Genomic DNA, 14,409 nt, shown 5'->3' with positions numbered 1-14,409 from the left:
TCCCAAAGTATTGATCTAGGCCAATTTTGGTATATTTCATGGCACCATTTCACCGCCAAATGCGATCAAATAAAAAAAATCGTTCACTTTTTCACAAATTTTTTCACAAACTTTAGGTTTCTCACTAAAATTATTTACAAACAGCTTGTGCAATTATGGCACAAATGGTTGTAAATTCTTCTCTGGGATCCCCTTTGTTCAGAAATAGCATACTTATATGGCTTTGGTGTTGCTTTTTGGTAATTAGAATGCCACTAAACGCCACTGCGCACCACACGTGTATTATGCCCAGCAGTGAAGGGGTTAATTAGGGAGCATGTAGGGAGCTTTTTGGGGTAATTTTAGCTTTAGTGTAGTGTAGTAGACAACCCAAAGTATTGATCTAGGCCCATTTTGGTATATTTCATGCCACCATTTCACCACCAAATGCGATCAAATTAAAAAAACGTAAAATTTTTCAAAATTTTAGGTTTCTCACAGAAATCATTTACAAACAGCTTGTGCAGTTATGGCACAAATGGTTGTAAATGCTTCTCTGGGATACCCTTTGTTCAGAAATAGCAGACATATATGGCTTTGGTGTTGCTTTTTGGTATTTTGAAGGCTGCTAAATGCTGCTGCGCATCACACGTGTATTATGGCTAGCAGTGAAGGGGTTAATTAGGTAGCTTGTAGGGAGCTTGCAGGGTTAATATTAGATTTAGTGTAGATCTCAGCCTCCCACCTGAAACATCAGACACCCTGATCCCTCCCAAACAGCTCTCTTCCCTCCCCCACCCCACAATTGTCCCCGCCATCTTAAGTACTGGCAGAAAGTCTGCCAGTACTAAAATAAAAGCTATATTTGTATTTTTTGGTGTTTTTTTTAAAAGCATATTTACATATGCTGTTGTGTACTATCCCCCCTTAGCCCCCAACCTCACTGATCCCCCCCAAACAGCTCTATAACCCTCCCACTCTAACTTAATGGGCGCCATCTTGGGTACTGGCAGCTGTCTGCCAGTACCCAGTTTAGAAGAAAAAATGTTTTTGTTTTAAATTTTTTAGACTTTTCTGTAGTGTAGCTTCCCCCCCACACAAAAACCAACCCCCCACCCCTCCACAATCTCTTTTTGTGTTTTTTTTTTTTTGTGCTTAGGCCACTTTTAACATTTTAGTTTTTATTCATTTTCCGTAGTGTAGCGGTTCCCACCCGCTCCCGCCCCATGCACGCGCCCGCCCGCCACCTTCCGTGCACGCGCGCGCGTCCGTGCGCCCCCCCGACGGTCCCGCCCCTGATCCCGCCCCCCTCGACATCACACGGCACACCGATGGCCGCCCACCCACCTCCCAAGTCGGCTCCCACCCACCAACGATACCGGCCATCGATGTCCGGTGCAGAGAGGGCCACAGAGTGGCTCTCTCTGCATCGGATGGCCATGTAAAGTTATTGCAGGATGCCTCCATATCGAGGCATCACTGCAATAACCGGAAAGCAGCTGGAAGCGAGCAGGATCGCTTCCAGCTGCTTTCCACACCGAGGACGTGCAGGGTACGTCCTCAGGCGTTAACTGCCTTTTTTTTGAGGACTTACCCTGCACGTCCTCGGTCATTAAGGGGTTAAAGATATACACACCCAAAGTTATGATTTACATCATTTTGATGGAGCATACAAATGACATTAGATTTGTTATTCTCAATGATTCAGATTTTCGATGTATTGTTTGTATTAATTTTAAAATCATAAAAGCATAGTACATAGAACATTTAAGATTTCTCATGTGTGTATCACTTGATGACTGTTGTCAAAAATGAACATGGAAACAAACATATGCTATACATCTTCTGAATAACAAAGGTGTAGACTAAGAAAGTTTTAATTATTAATCTTTCAATATTCCAAGAAAATTAATATATAATCAGAGGAGTAAATTATATGTTTGTTTCAAATGTTATGCTTCATCAGAATCATGCTCATAATATTGATTACCAATACACCTTCAATGACATATAAATGAGTCAATGGACTTACCAGGAGACCGCAAAGGCGGCTCTGTGTCAGTGCTGGATTCCTCTGGGCTCCCCACACCAACTCTCTCTATGAATGATATAGATATATATTAGTGAACACATTTGGGATAGCACTAAATCACATCTGTAGCGAATTTTAAGAATAATCAACTTGAAAATGTGAAGAATAGAGCAGTCATTAAACAAAAAAATGCTTGATTGAATCAAGGGGATTCTGTTAAAAATGATGTATTGAACATATGTTTAATTTCTGACTATATTAGACATCAAACTCATCTCATACGATGCTATTGCATATCTAAATATACCCATTGATCAATGTTCTTAAAAGAATACACACAAACCACATTTTGAATAACAGCTGTTGACAAATATAAACAAAGACATGTGGCACATCAAGCCATTTGTGCAATGTACAGTAATCTTGTTTAGGACACAACACATATTTATCACAATACAAAACCAAATTGATTAGTACAAATATGTAATCATGGTGCTGTTAGAGTATGCTGATATCTATAAAGTAACTCCAACAGTGAATATGTGAATTATATATCAATATTGTCTAATCCAAAGAATGTAAAGATGAATGAATCTATTGTTTATTAAAGGGACACTGACATGATTTATTTCAATCATTGATTTCACTGTTCAAACTGTTCCAAATGATTTTACATTGACTCCTATTATAATTTGAATGTTGCTACATTTTAATCTTAAAGGCAGATAAGCAATATTGGATTCAATAAATATTGTTTGTTGAAGGTATCCACCAATCATCAATCAAAACCCAGGTTGGTCAACCAAAATTGAGCTGCAGATAAACGTACATTCTTGATTTTAAAATACATTTAGCAATATAATATTTCACATATGATTATAGTATTATATTTAAATGTTGATTAATATTGCATGCTCTATCTGAATGACAACATTAATAATTTTAGCTCAGTATCCCTTTAATATAAAATTATATTGATTTGACAATGTTGGTGTTAATGAATTCTCTACTCCATATGTTGATGTAATGAATGGGATTGAGCATGCAATTCCAATCTAATATGTTATTTAAGGATATCCTAAGAATTATTTAATTTTCATCTATTAAAGGGACATGAAGCTCTAAATGTGTAATTGTATACTTTTTTAAACTATGTACTACTGTTATCTGAACACATGATTTTAACTTTTGTAAATATGCCAATTTATGCATAGAAAAACAGCCGGATAATAACCTAAACCAAAATCCATTAATTTTTTTAAGAACTAAAACAATAGACTGAACCAATGTAGCTCATAAAATGTTTAAACAAAACAATAAAATCACGTTTAAAAATAATTCTATGTAAAATGTAGTTGGCATGTCCCTTAAATGACGTGATCAATTTCAAAAATGGAATCTATATTTTTAAAATCTAAACATATGCAAAATTGTGTGTATTTTTTAAAAATGTATACAAATAAGATTAAGCAATACACAAGGGAAGAATATAAATTGGACATTCAAAGGCCTAGATTTAGAGTTCGGCGGTAGCCGTCAAAACCAGCGTTAGAGGCTCCTAACGCTGGTTTTGGCCGCCCGCTGGTATTTGGAGTCAGTGATTAAAGGGTCTAACGCTCACTTTTCAGCCGCGACTTTTCCATACCGCAGATCCCCCTACGCCATTTGCGTAGCCTATCTTTTCAATGGGATCTTCCTAACGCCGGTATTTAGAGTCGTTTCTGCAGTGAGCGTTAGAGCTCTAACGACAAGATTCCAGCCGCCTGAAAATAGCAGGAGTTAAGAGCTTTCTGGCTAACGCCGGTTTATAAAGCTCTTAACTACTGTACCCTAAAGTACACTAACACCCATAAACTACCTATGTACCCCTAAACCGAGGTCCCCCCACATCGCCGCCACTCGATTAAAATTTTTAACCCCTAATCTGCCGACCGCCACCTACGTTATACTTATGTACCCCTAATCTGCTGCCCCTAACACCGCCGACCCCTGTATTATATCTATTAACCCCTAACTTGCCCCCCACAACGTCGCCGCAAGCTACTTAAAATAATTAACCCCTAATCTTCCGACCGCAAATCGCCGCCACCTACGTTATCCCTATGTACCCCTAATCTGCTACCCCTAACATCGCCGACCCCTATGTTATATTTATTAACCCCTAATCTGCCCCCCACAACGTCGCCGACACCTGCCTACACTTATTAACCCCTAATCTGCCGAGCGGACCTGAGCGCTACTATAATAAAGTTATTAACCCCTAATCCGCCTCACTAACCCTATCATAAATAGTATTAACCCCTAATCTGCCCTCCCTAACATCGCCGACACCTACCTTCAATTATTAACCCCTAATCTGCCGACCGGAGCTCACCGCTATTCTAATAAATGTATTAACCCCTAAAGCTAAGTCTAACCCTAACACTAACACCCCCCTAAGTTAAATATAATTTTTATCTAACGAAATAAATTAACTCTTATTAAATAAATGATTCCTATTTAAAGCTAAATACTTACCTGTAAAATAAATCCTAATATAGCTACAATATAAATTATAATTATATTATAGCTATTTTAGGATTAATATTTATTTTACAGGCAACTTTGTAATTATTTTAACCAGGTACAATAGCTATTAAATAGTTAAGAACTATTTAATAGTTACCTAGTTAAAATAATAACAAATTTACCTGTAAAATAAATCCTAACCTAAGATATAATTAAACCTAACACTACCCTATCAATAAAATAATTAAATAAACTACCTACAATTACCTACAATTAACCTAACACTACACTATCAATAAATTAATTAAACACAATTGCTACAAATAAATACAATTAAATAAACTATCTAAAGTACAAAAAATAAAAAAGAACTAAGTTACAGAAAATAATAAAATATTTACAAACATAAGAAAAATATTACAACAATTTTAAACTAATTACACCTACTCTAAGCCCCCTAATAAAATAACAAAGCCCCCCAAAATAAAAAATTCCCTACCCTATTCTAAAATACAAATATTACAAGCTCTTTTACCTTACCAGCCCTGAACAGGGCCCTTTGCGGGGCATGCCCCAAGAATTTCAGCTCTTTTGCCTGTAAAAAAAACATACAATACCCCCCCCCCAACATTACAACCCACCACCCACATACCCCTAATCTAACCCAAACCCCCCTTAAATAAACCTAACACTAATCCCCTGAAGATCTTCCTACCTTGTCTTCACCATACCAGGTTCACCGATCCGTCCTGGCTCCAAGATCTTCATCCAACCCAAGCGGGGGTTGGCGATCCATAATCCGGTGCTCCAAAGTCTTCCTCCTATCCGGCAAGAAGAGGACATCCGGACCGGCAAACATCTTCTCCAAGCGGCATCTTCTATCTTCTTCCATCCGATGACGACCGGCTCCATCTTGAAGACCTCCAGCGCGGATCCATCCTCTTCTTCCGACGACTAGACGACGAATGACGGTTCCTTTAAGGGACGTCATCCAAGATGGCGTCCCTCGAATTCCGATTGGCTGATAGGATTCTATCAGCCAATCGGAATTAAGGTAGGAATTTTCTGATTGGCTGATGGAATCAGCCAATCAGAATATAGTTCAATCCGATTGGCTGATCCAATCAGCCAATCAGATTGAGCTCGCATTCTATTGGCTGTTCCGATCAGCCAATAGAATGCAAGCTCAATCTGATTGGCTGATTGGATCAGCCAATCGGATTGAACTATATTCTGATTGGCTGATTCCATCAGCCAATCAGAAAATTCCTACCTTAATTCCGATTGGCTGATAGAATCCTATCAGCCAATCGGAATTCGAGGGACGCCATCTTGGATGACGTCCCTTAAAGGAACCGTCATTCGTCGTCTAGTCGTCGGAAGAAGAGGATGGATCCGCGCTGGAGGTCTTCAAGATGGAGCCGGTCGTCATCGGATGGAAGAAAATAGAAGATGCCGCTTGGAGAAGATGTTTGCCGGTCCGGATGTCCTCTTCTTGCCGGATAGGAGGAAGACTTTGGAGCACCGGATTATGGATCGCCAACCCCCGCTTGGGTTGGATGAAGATCTTGGAGCCAGGACGGATCGGTGAACCTGGTATGGTGAAGACAAGGTAGGAAGATCTTCAGGGGATTAGTGTTAGGTTTATTTAAGGGGGGTTTGGGTTAGATTAGGGGTATGTGGGTGGTGGGTTGTAATGTTGGGGGGGGGGTATTGTATGTTTTTTTTTACAGGCAAAAGAGCTGAAATTCTTGGGGCATGCCCCGCAAAGGGCCCTGTTCAGGGCTGGTAAGGTAAAAGAGCTTGTAATATTTGTATTTTAGAATAGGGTAGGGAATTTTTTATTTTGGGGGGCTTTGTTATTTTATTAGGGGGCTTAGAGTAGGTGTAATTAGTTTAAAATTGTTGTAATATTTTTCTTATGTTTGTAAATATTTTATTATTTTCTGTAACTTAGTTCTTTTTTATTTTTTGTACTTTAGATAGTTTATTTAATTGTATTTATTTGTAGCAATTGTGTTTAATTAATTTATTGATAGTGTAGTGTTAGGTTAATTGTAGGTAATTGTAGGTAGTTTATTTAATTATTTTATTGATAGGGTAGTGTTAGGTTTAATTATATCTTAGGTTAGGATTTATTTTACAGGTAAATTTGTTATTATTTTAACTAGGTAACTATTAAATAGTTCTTAACTATTTAATAGCTATTGTACCTGGTTAAAATAATTACAAAGTTGCCTGTAAAATAAATATTAATCCTAAAATAGCTATAATATAATTATAATTTATATTGTAGCTATATTAGGATTTATTTTACAGGTAAGTATTTAGCTTTAAATAGGAATCATTTATTTAATAAGAGTTAATTTATTTCGTTAGATAAAAATTATATTTAACTTAGGGGGGTGTTAGTGTTAGGGTTAGACTTAGCTTTAGAGGTTAATACATTTATTAGAATAGCGGTGAGCTCCGGTCGGCAGATTAGGGGTTAATAATTGAAGGTAGGTGTCGGCGATGTTAGGGAGGGCAGATTAGGGGTTAATACTATTTATGATAGGGTTAGTGAGGCGGATTAGGGGTTAATAACTTTATTATAGTAGCGCTCAGGTCCGCTCGGCAGATTAGGGGTTAATAAGTGTAGGCAGGTGTCGGCGACGTTGTGGGGGGCAGATTAGGGGTTAATAAATATAACATAGGGGTCGGCGATGTTAGGGCAGCAGATTAGGGGTACATAGGGATAACGTAGGTGGCGGCGGTTTACGGAGCGGCAGATTAGGGGTTAAAAGTGTAATGCAGGGGTCAGCGATAGCGGGGGCGGCAGATTAGGGGTTAATAAGTGTAAGGTTAGGGGTGTTTAGACTCGGGGTACATGTTAGAGTGTTAGGTGCAGACGTAGGAAGTGTTTCCCCATAGGAAACAATGGGGCTGCGTTAAGAGCTGAACGCTGCTTTTTTGCAGGTGTTAGGTTTTTTTTCAGCTCAAACTGCCCCATTGTTTCCTATGGGAGAATCGTGCACGAGCACGTTTTTGATGCCGGCCGCGTCCGTAAGCAACTCTGGTATCGAGAGTTGCATTTGCGGTAAATATGCTCTACGCTCCTTTTTTGGAGCCTAACGCAGCATTTGTTTGAACTCTCGATACCAGAGTTAAATTTATGGTGCGGCCAGAAAAAAACCCGCGGAGCGTTAACAGCCCTTTTACCGCCGAACTCCAAATCTAGGCCAAAGAATCTTACATTAAAATTAAGACATCCAGAATAGATGGGATATCTTAAATTCCAAACAAAATCAGAGTAGTCTTACAATGTAATCCTATTTTTTGGTTTTATTTATTCTTATTTGCAAAAAGTTTTAAAATCCATTTTGAAGATACATATAAATATTGAACAATGTGGATTTAGTATGTAATGTTCTGTCCATGTTTCTAAGACAAATGTCAATTAAAATGAGACATACCATACTGTGACAAGCCCTGCCTTGAGGATCCAGTACCAACATCCAGATCTGTAATATATTAAATGAGGATTGGATATCATTAATACAAATCATGCCATGTTTAAAATCTTTACATTATTAGCAAATCAATTAAAAACTATTAAACCTTTGGTAGTCCCATGAGTTAATTGTTTCCTCAATTCTATTCATGATAAATATATCCTGTACTCTTATTTTCAATCAGTTGTGTTGTTTACTGTAGCTTAAATTATTTTTTTGTGTTATTTCATTCTCATCAATTGATGGGCATATGTTATAATTTATTTGGATTCTTCTTTTTTTATTATGTATAATATTGAAAATAAGAATACTGTATTCTTCACATATATAATAATTCACATTTCATTTTGACCAACATGTGTAAAGCAATGCCACTTACAGCAAACCCATGTTAACGTGTATGCGCAATTCCATTTTCGTGATCATTGCGCAATGATTCCAAGCGGAATTACGCATCCGTCATTTGACCAACATGTATAAAGCAATGCGACTTACAGCAAACCCATGTTAACGTGTATGCGCAATTCCATTTTCGCGATCATTGCGCAATGATTCCAAGCGGAATTACGCATCCGTCATTTGACCAACATGTATAAAGCAATGCCACTTACAGCAAACCCATGTTAACGTGTATGCGCAATTCCATTTTCACGATCATTGCGCAATGATTCCAAGCGGAATTACGCATCCGTCATTTGACCAACATGTATAAAGCAATGCCACTTACAGCTAACCCATGTTAACGTGTATGCGCAATTCCATTTTTGCTCTGTGACGCATATTCTGTAGAGCACAAGAAACATCATTCCTATTTCATGTGTCACTAATCTAAAATCAGATATCTAAACATCATATGTAGTGTATGTTGTGAGATCTGTATAGGTTTTATCTGACTATATACACATGTTTTAAAAATAAATCAAATATTAAGATATTATATAAAGTTGGATAGTTACCTGGTTCAGATTCTCCATCATCTCCTCCCAGGCCACCGGACGGAGAAGCAGCTGCCCTGGCCCCCGCGTCAGGACTTTCAGATCCCGCAGCTGGGAGGGAAGAAGAGGAGGCCGAGGATGGCGAGGATCTAAATCTTTTGGGGACCCAGAGATTGAGGAGCTCGCATAAAGTCACCTCATAAGGGAGTAGGTATAGTTTCCATGGGGCCTTTCTTTGGCCCCCTCTTTTACGGGCTTGTACCCAGTCCCTTATGAGGTTGACTTTTTTTGTTAAGCGTAACCTCATATCTCCGAATCTCCTCATGATTTGATCCTGGCTCCTCTGGACGTTACACACACCAATTTAACCGCATTGGTGATAGACTCCCAGAGGGCTTTCTTAACAGGCACATCTGTCAACCTCCTCTTGTTCCCAAACAGCTGGGGATAAAAGTTCTTGACGGCGTGGACCAGTGCAGCGCTCTCCTGCTTGGTGAACCTGGGAGGTTTCATGCCTGCTGGGTTGTATTATAATAATAATAATATATATTGCCTGCAGGCATTAGAGAACTGACAAAGATGGCAACGTGTAATGGACTTTTATATGGTGAAGTAAACATGAGATGCACCATGGGACAAGTTATCTGTACATCTGATTGGATAAAAGTTTGAAATATTGTTAGAATGTCTGTGAGACCATCCTGACTCAAGTTGTGTTTGTGTGATGAACGCTGATTGGCCGTTCCTTAATGTTTCATATCTTAGCAACTTCCATACACATACCTCCTGGTGGTGCTGTAACTTCATTTTTCATGTAGACTTATTTGTAATTCATGGGCCTGTCATGCGGATATGTGTGACGCAGATTTAATATCCGTGATCCGTTAAATATTAATGATTAAATTCTCTTTAAAATCTAATACTGTCACATTATTAAATGTTGTAGACATTTCTCGGTTTACTAACGGTCTGTTTCTTTAATACAAATACACATTTAATATTGTATGTCTTTATTGTTCATAAAATCAATTTCTTGACTTATTGTGAAGTATTGATATTGCTCTATTAAATGTATTTATAATGCACATTGATTGTGTGCTATTGCGTGACATTAGACTCTAATGTTTAAAGATGCTAATCTGGTGTTTCAAGATGCGTTTCCCACGCAATATTTCTGAATGTTCAAATTCAGGTTATAATGTCAGTAACTTGGATAATCTGTTTATAAATGTTAAACTACAGGTTTGTTTGTTATTAGTAAATAAACCTCGAGCTTGTATTTGTCTGAAGTGCTCATATATGTTATTGTGCAATGGCGTCTTTATTTTTAAATAGACATTACAAACAAACAATTGTATCAAATGATCTGTAGAGATAGAAAATTGTTTAGACTTTAAAATGTAACTCAATTTATCTTAGTATTTAGATATCCTCAACAGAAGAAATTTAAATGCACATGGTTGAGCCAATCACATAAGGCATCTCTGTGCATCCACCAATCTTCATCTACTGAGCCTATCTCGATATGCTTTTCAAGCAAAGTATGTCAAGATAAGAAGAGAAGTAAATACACTCTTTAAATCTCTTAAAGGGACACTGTCCAAACAAATTTAGCGTTCATGATTCAGATTGAGCATGAAATGTTAAACAACTTTATAATTTAATCCGATTCTCAAATGTTAAGAATTATCTTGTTATCTTTCTTTGCAAATCAATAATGATATTTTAGATTACGGACAATTGTTTCCAAAAACCTGGGTTGTCCTTGATGATTGTTGGATAAATTAATCCAACCAAAAAAACCAAGTTCTGTCCAGAGTACTGAAGCAAATAAATTATCTATTTAATGCCTTATTTTAAAAGTAATGATAGCAACATCACAAGGAGCATTCATAATATGAGACAATTTTTAAAGTTGCTTAAAATAGAATACTCATTCAGAATGTATAAATCATTAATTTTTTAACTGTCTCCCTTTAAGTATATTTTGAGTTCATGTCCCTTTAAAGAAACATTTCACAATAATGCTTGAAAAATCAGAAACCTAAGCACCTTCCTTTTGCTAAATTAGTATAACATATGAGTAAAGCAAATTTAGATTAACTTCTGGATTGTTTTACACACTGACTGAAATATATATTGTAAAGGAGGTATTTCGGAGTCTTCAGCTTAGAGGGACATTAAGCTATATGTTATGTATGCATTTTGGATAAGATTATAATATTTGAACAACTTAATATGTTTTGGTATTCAATCATTAGATTGTAATTATATATTCTTGGATTAAATACATATCTACATAGGCTATTTTGATGCTGATTGTTGGTTGCACATGATGCCTTATGTAATTGACTAAGATATGTGCATTGATGTATCTTTTTAAAAGTATATTTAAAGACTGAATGTAATTCTATAGTACTTTCTAAATATGTTTAAATTCTTTTATGAATTATTGAAAAATCAATACACAATATACTTTGTGAATGTCCCTTTAAGGACCAAAACATTTGGAATGTTGATTTAACATTGTCAAAATAAACTAAAGGGGAATGAAAATTATATATAGATATGTGATGTCTAACCCAAGAGGTAAGATTTTAAAAACTACATAATATTAATAACTATAGTTAAATGACTCCACTAGAAAATTAAATCGATTAACCTGGCATCCAATAACTAGCTTGTGAAAAATATCAAGTTAAATGACCTAACATTTATAAATGTAAAAATTAAAAGAATTTAGAAAATAATGTTTTGAGATACCTAAGGAAGATACAAGATCTTATAAAATTAATTTTACATTCAACAACACTGTCACTTTAATGTAATTGAACCACTTCCCCTTTTTAAAAGGGAAAACAAATAATTTATGTCAAATTTTGACTACATATCCGAAATTATTTTAACATCTAAGAATTTCAAAAGAAAAGCATCGATGGATCTCACTCCCCAATTAATTTAAAAAAAGATAGTTTAATGTAATATTCTCTGAATCAGTGGATTTTCTACAATTAATGCATTATTTGATCTTATGCATGTGCTTGTCAAATAGCCAACTACCAGTCATGGGAGTCAAATTGTTTTTTATTGACAGATTATCTGGATATTTATTATAATCTGTTCAAAAGAGTGTATTTAATACTAAAATGTTTATTATTACCATTTAAAAAATTAAAAGTTTCTGAAACAAAAACAAAAAAATATTCCTGAAATAAATTTTTTTTTTTTTAACAAAGTTAATACACACGTTGTCAAATATTCATAAAATACATTTACAATCATCTTGTGTCTATGCTCTAACTTTGTTCAACATTTTATCAAGATATTTATTAATTAAATTTAAAAACAAAAAAAAAACCATACACCATTCTATTGTGTAATAAAAAAATAAATTTAAATATCTGAATTTCTAATTCTACATAATAATGTATATCACATTTCAATAATATATATGTATGCTGAACATAAATGTAATATTTCATGTCCATTCAAATACCTCTATATCAACTATAATATGTATTCTTTTTTCTGATTGTGATCCCTAAATATCTAATTATGAAATAAGTATGACTAATGTATGTAAGCTACCAATATTCAACAGTCTTCCTGTGATTCTTAACTAGCATGCATTGGTACACCAACCTGGATAATGCATGGTCTTTGAAAGTCAATTCAGGGGTAAACAGTTGATCTTCAATAGGTGTCTTATTCATCAGTTCATAAAATAGAGGACTGTGAAATACCATCTAAAAAAGTAAAATCATTTAAGTGTCTGATTGTGATCCCTAAATATCTAATTATGAACTAAATATGACTAATGTATGTAAGCTACTAATATTCAACATTCTTCCTGTGATTCTTAACTAGCATGCATTGGTACACCAACCTGGATAATGCATGGTCTTTGAAAGTCAATTCAGGGTTAAACAGTTGATCTTCAATAGGTGTCTTATTCATCAGTTCATAAAATAGAGGACTGTGAAATACCATCTAAAAAAGTAAAATCATCTAAGTGTCTGATTGTGATCCCTAAATATCTAATTATGAACTAAATATGACTAATGTATGTAAGCTACTAATATTCAACATTCTTCCTGTGATTCTTAACTAGCATGCATTGGTACACCAACCTGGATAATGCATGGTCTTTGAAAGTCAATTCAGGGGTAAGCAGTTGATCTTCAATAGGTGTGTTATTCATCATTTCCAAAATAGAGGACTGTGAAATACCATCTAAAAATTAGAAAATAATCTAAGTGTCTCCAATAGGATGCCTCCACAGCCTTATTCTATCAAATAGTTGGCACTTACCATGTGAACATGTCTTTGTATGGTTTTCAAGGTCAGCAGATTGGAAAGATAATGCCAGACATGATCCCATTGGTATACTTCAATTTCAATCTTGGCTTTTTCCACTGTCAGTCTGGGCAATCTTCACTGTCAGGCTTCTAATTCTTCCCTTTCAGTCTTTAGATTAAGTCAGCTCCCTAATGGCAGAAAAAGTTTAATAAAAATTACTGCAAGTGTGTGAATCAGTTCTGTACCCCTCTCCCACCCCCCATTTCAGAATAAATTTCTGTCACTAGCTTACTAAGCGTGTGTAGCATCTTGTGTTATGTTCTATCAAGTGTGAAGATGAGTCTTATTGAGCAGGACGAACCTCTAATGTGTGACATTGAACCATAGTCATGCTAGAGGATAGTTATGCTAGAGGATCCCTTTCTGAGTATTTACATTTTAAGTAATGTGTAAACTAAATACTAGTTTAGAAAATGTATGCCATATGATGTATTTGTGTACAATTCATGCCAGCAACAGTCCATACATTTCTACTTACCATCTGATGTCCTCTTTAAAAACCAGGTGGCAAAGACTCGCTACAGGACCCAATGCCCAGAGCATCACCTATATTAATAAATGAAACACATTTTTAGCATTTGATGAACAATCCTAACATGTTTGCACAATTCTCTACTTGTCATTTCCCTAGAGTTCACATCTATTGACAATACTCCAGTCTAACTTCTATTATTTACCGTCTAAAGTGGTGGTTGATGATGTCTGCTCTGACATTGAGCCCCTCGTCCCGGAATGGCCCCTCTAGAACAGGATCATCCTCCTCATCTCTGAGGAGGTTTCTGTGCGCTGGGACGCCCTGCAGCATCCCAGCCCGCTGTGCAATATTATGCAGGACGCTACAGGCTATAACGACCTTAGCCACCTTCTTTGGGTTGTACTGGAGGGCTCCTCCCGACCTGTCCAGGCACCTGAACCTCATCTTCAGGAGCCCGAACATCCGTTCAACCACCGCCCTGGTTCTCTTATGAGCCCTATTGTAGCTCTCCTCAGACACATCAGTCGGGCTACGCAAGGGGGTAATGAGCCAAGGCTGGCTAATGTACCCAGAATCACCTATAAATTATGAACAGAACATAATTCAAACAGAATCCTCAAAATAGTA

This window comes from Bombina bombina, chromosome 5, assembly GCF_027579735.1.
Source record: "Bombina bombina isolate aBomBom1 chromosome 5, aBomBom1.pri, whole genome shotgun sequence".
In the NCBI taxonomy this organism is placed as follows: domain Eukaryota; kingdom Metazoa; phylum Chordata; class Amphibia; order Anura; family Bombinatoridae; genus Bombina; species Bombina bombina.
Note: the sequence above shows the minus strand (reverse complement) of the source record.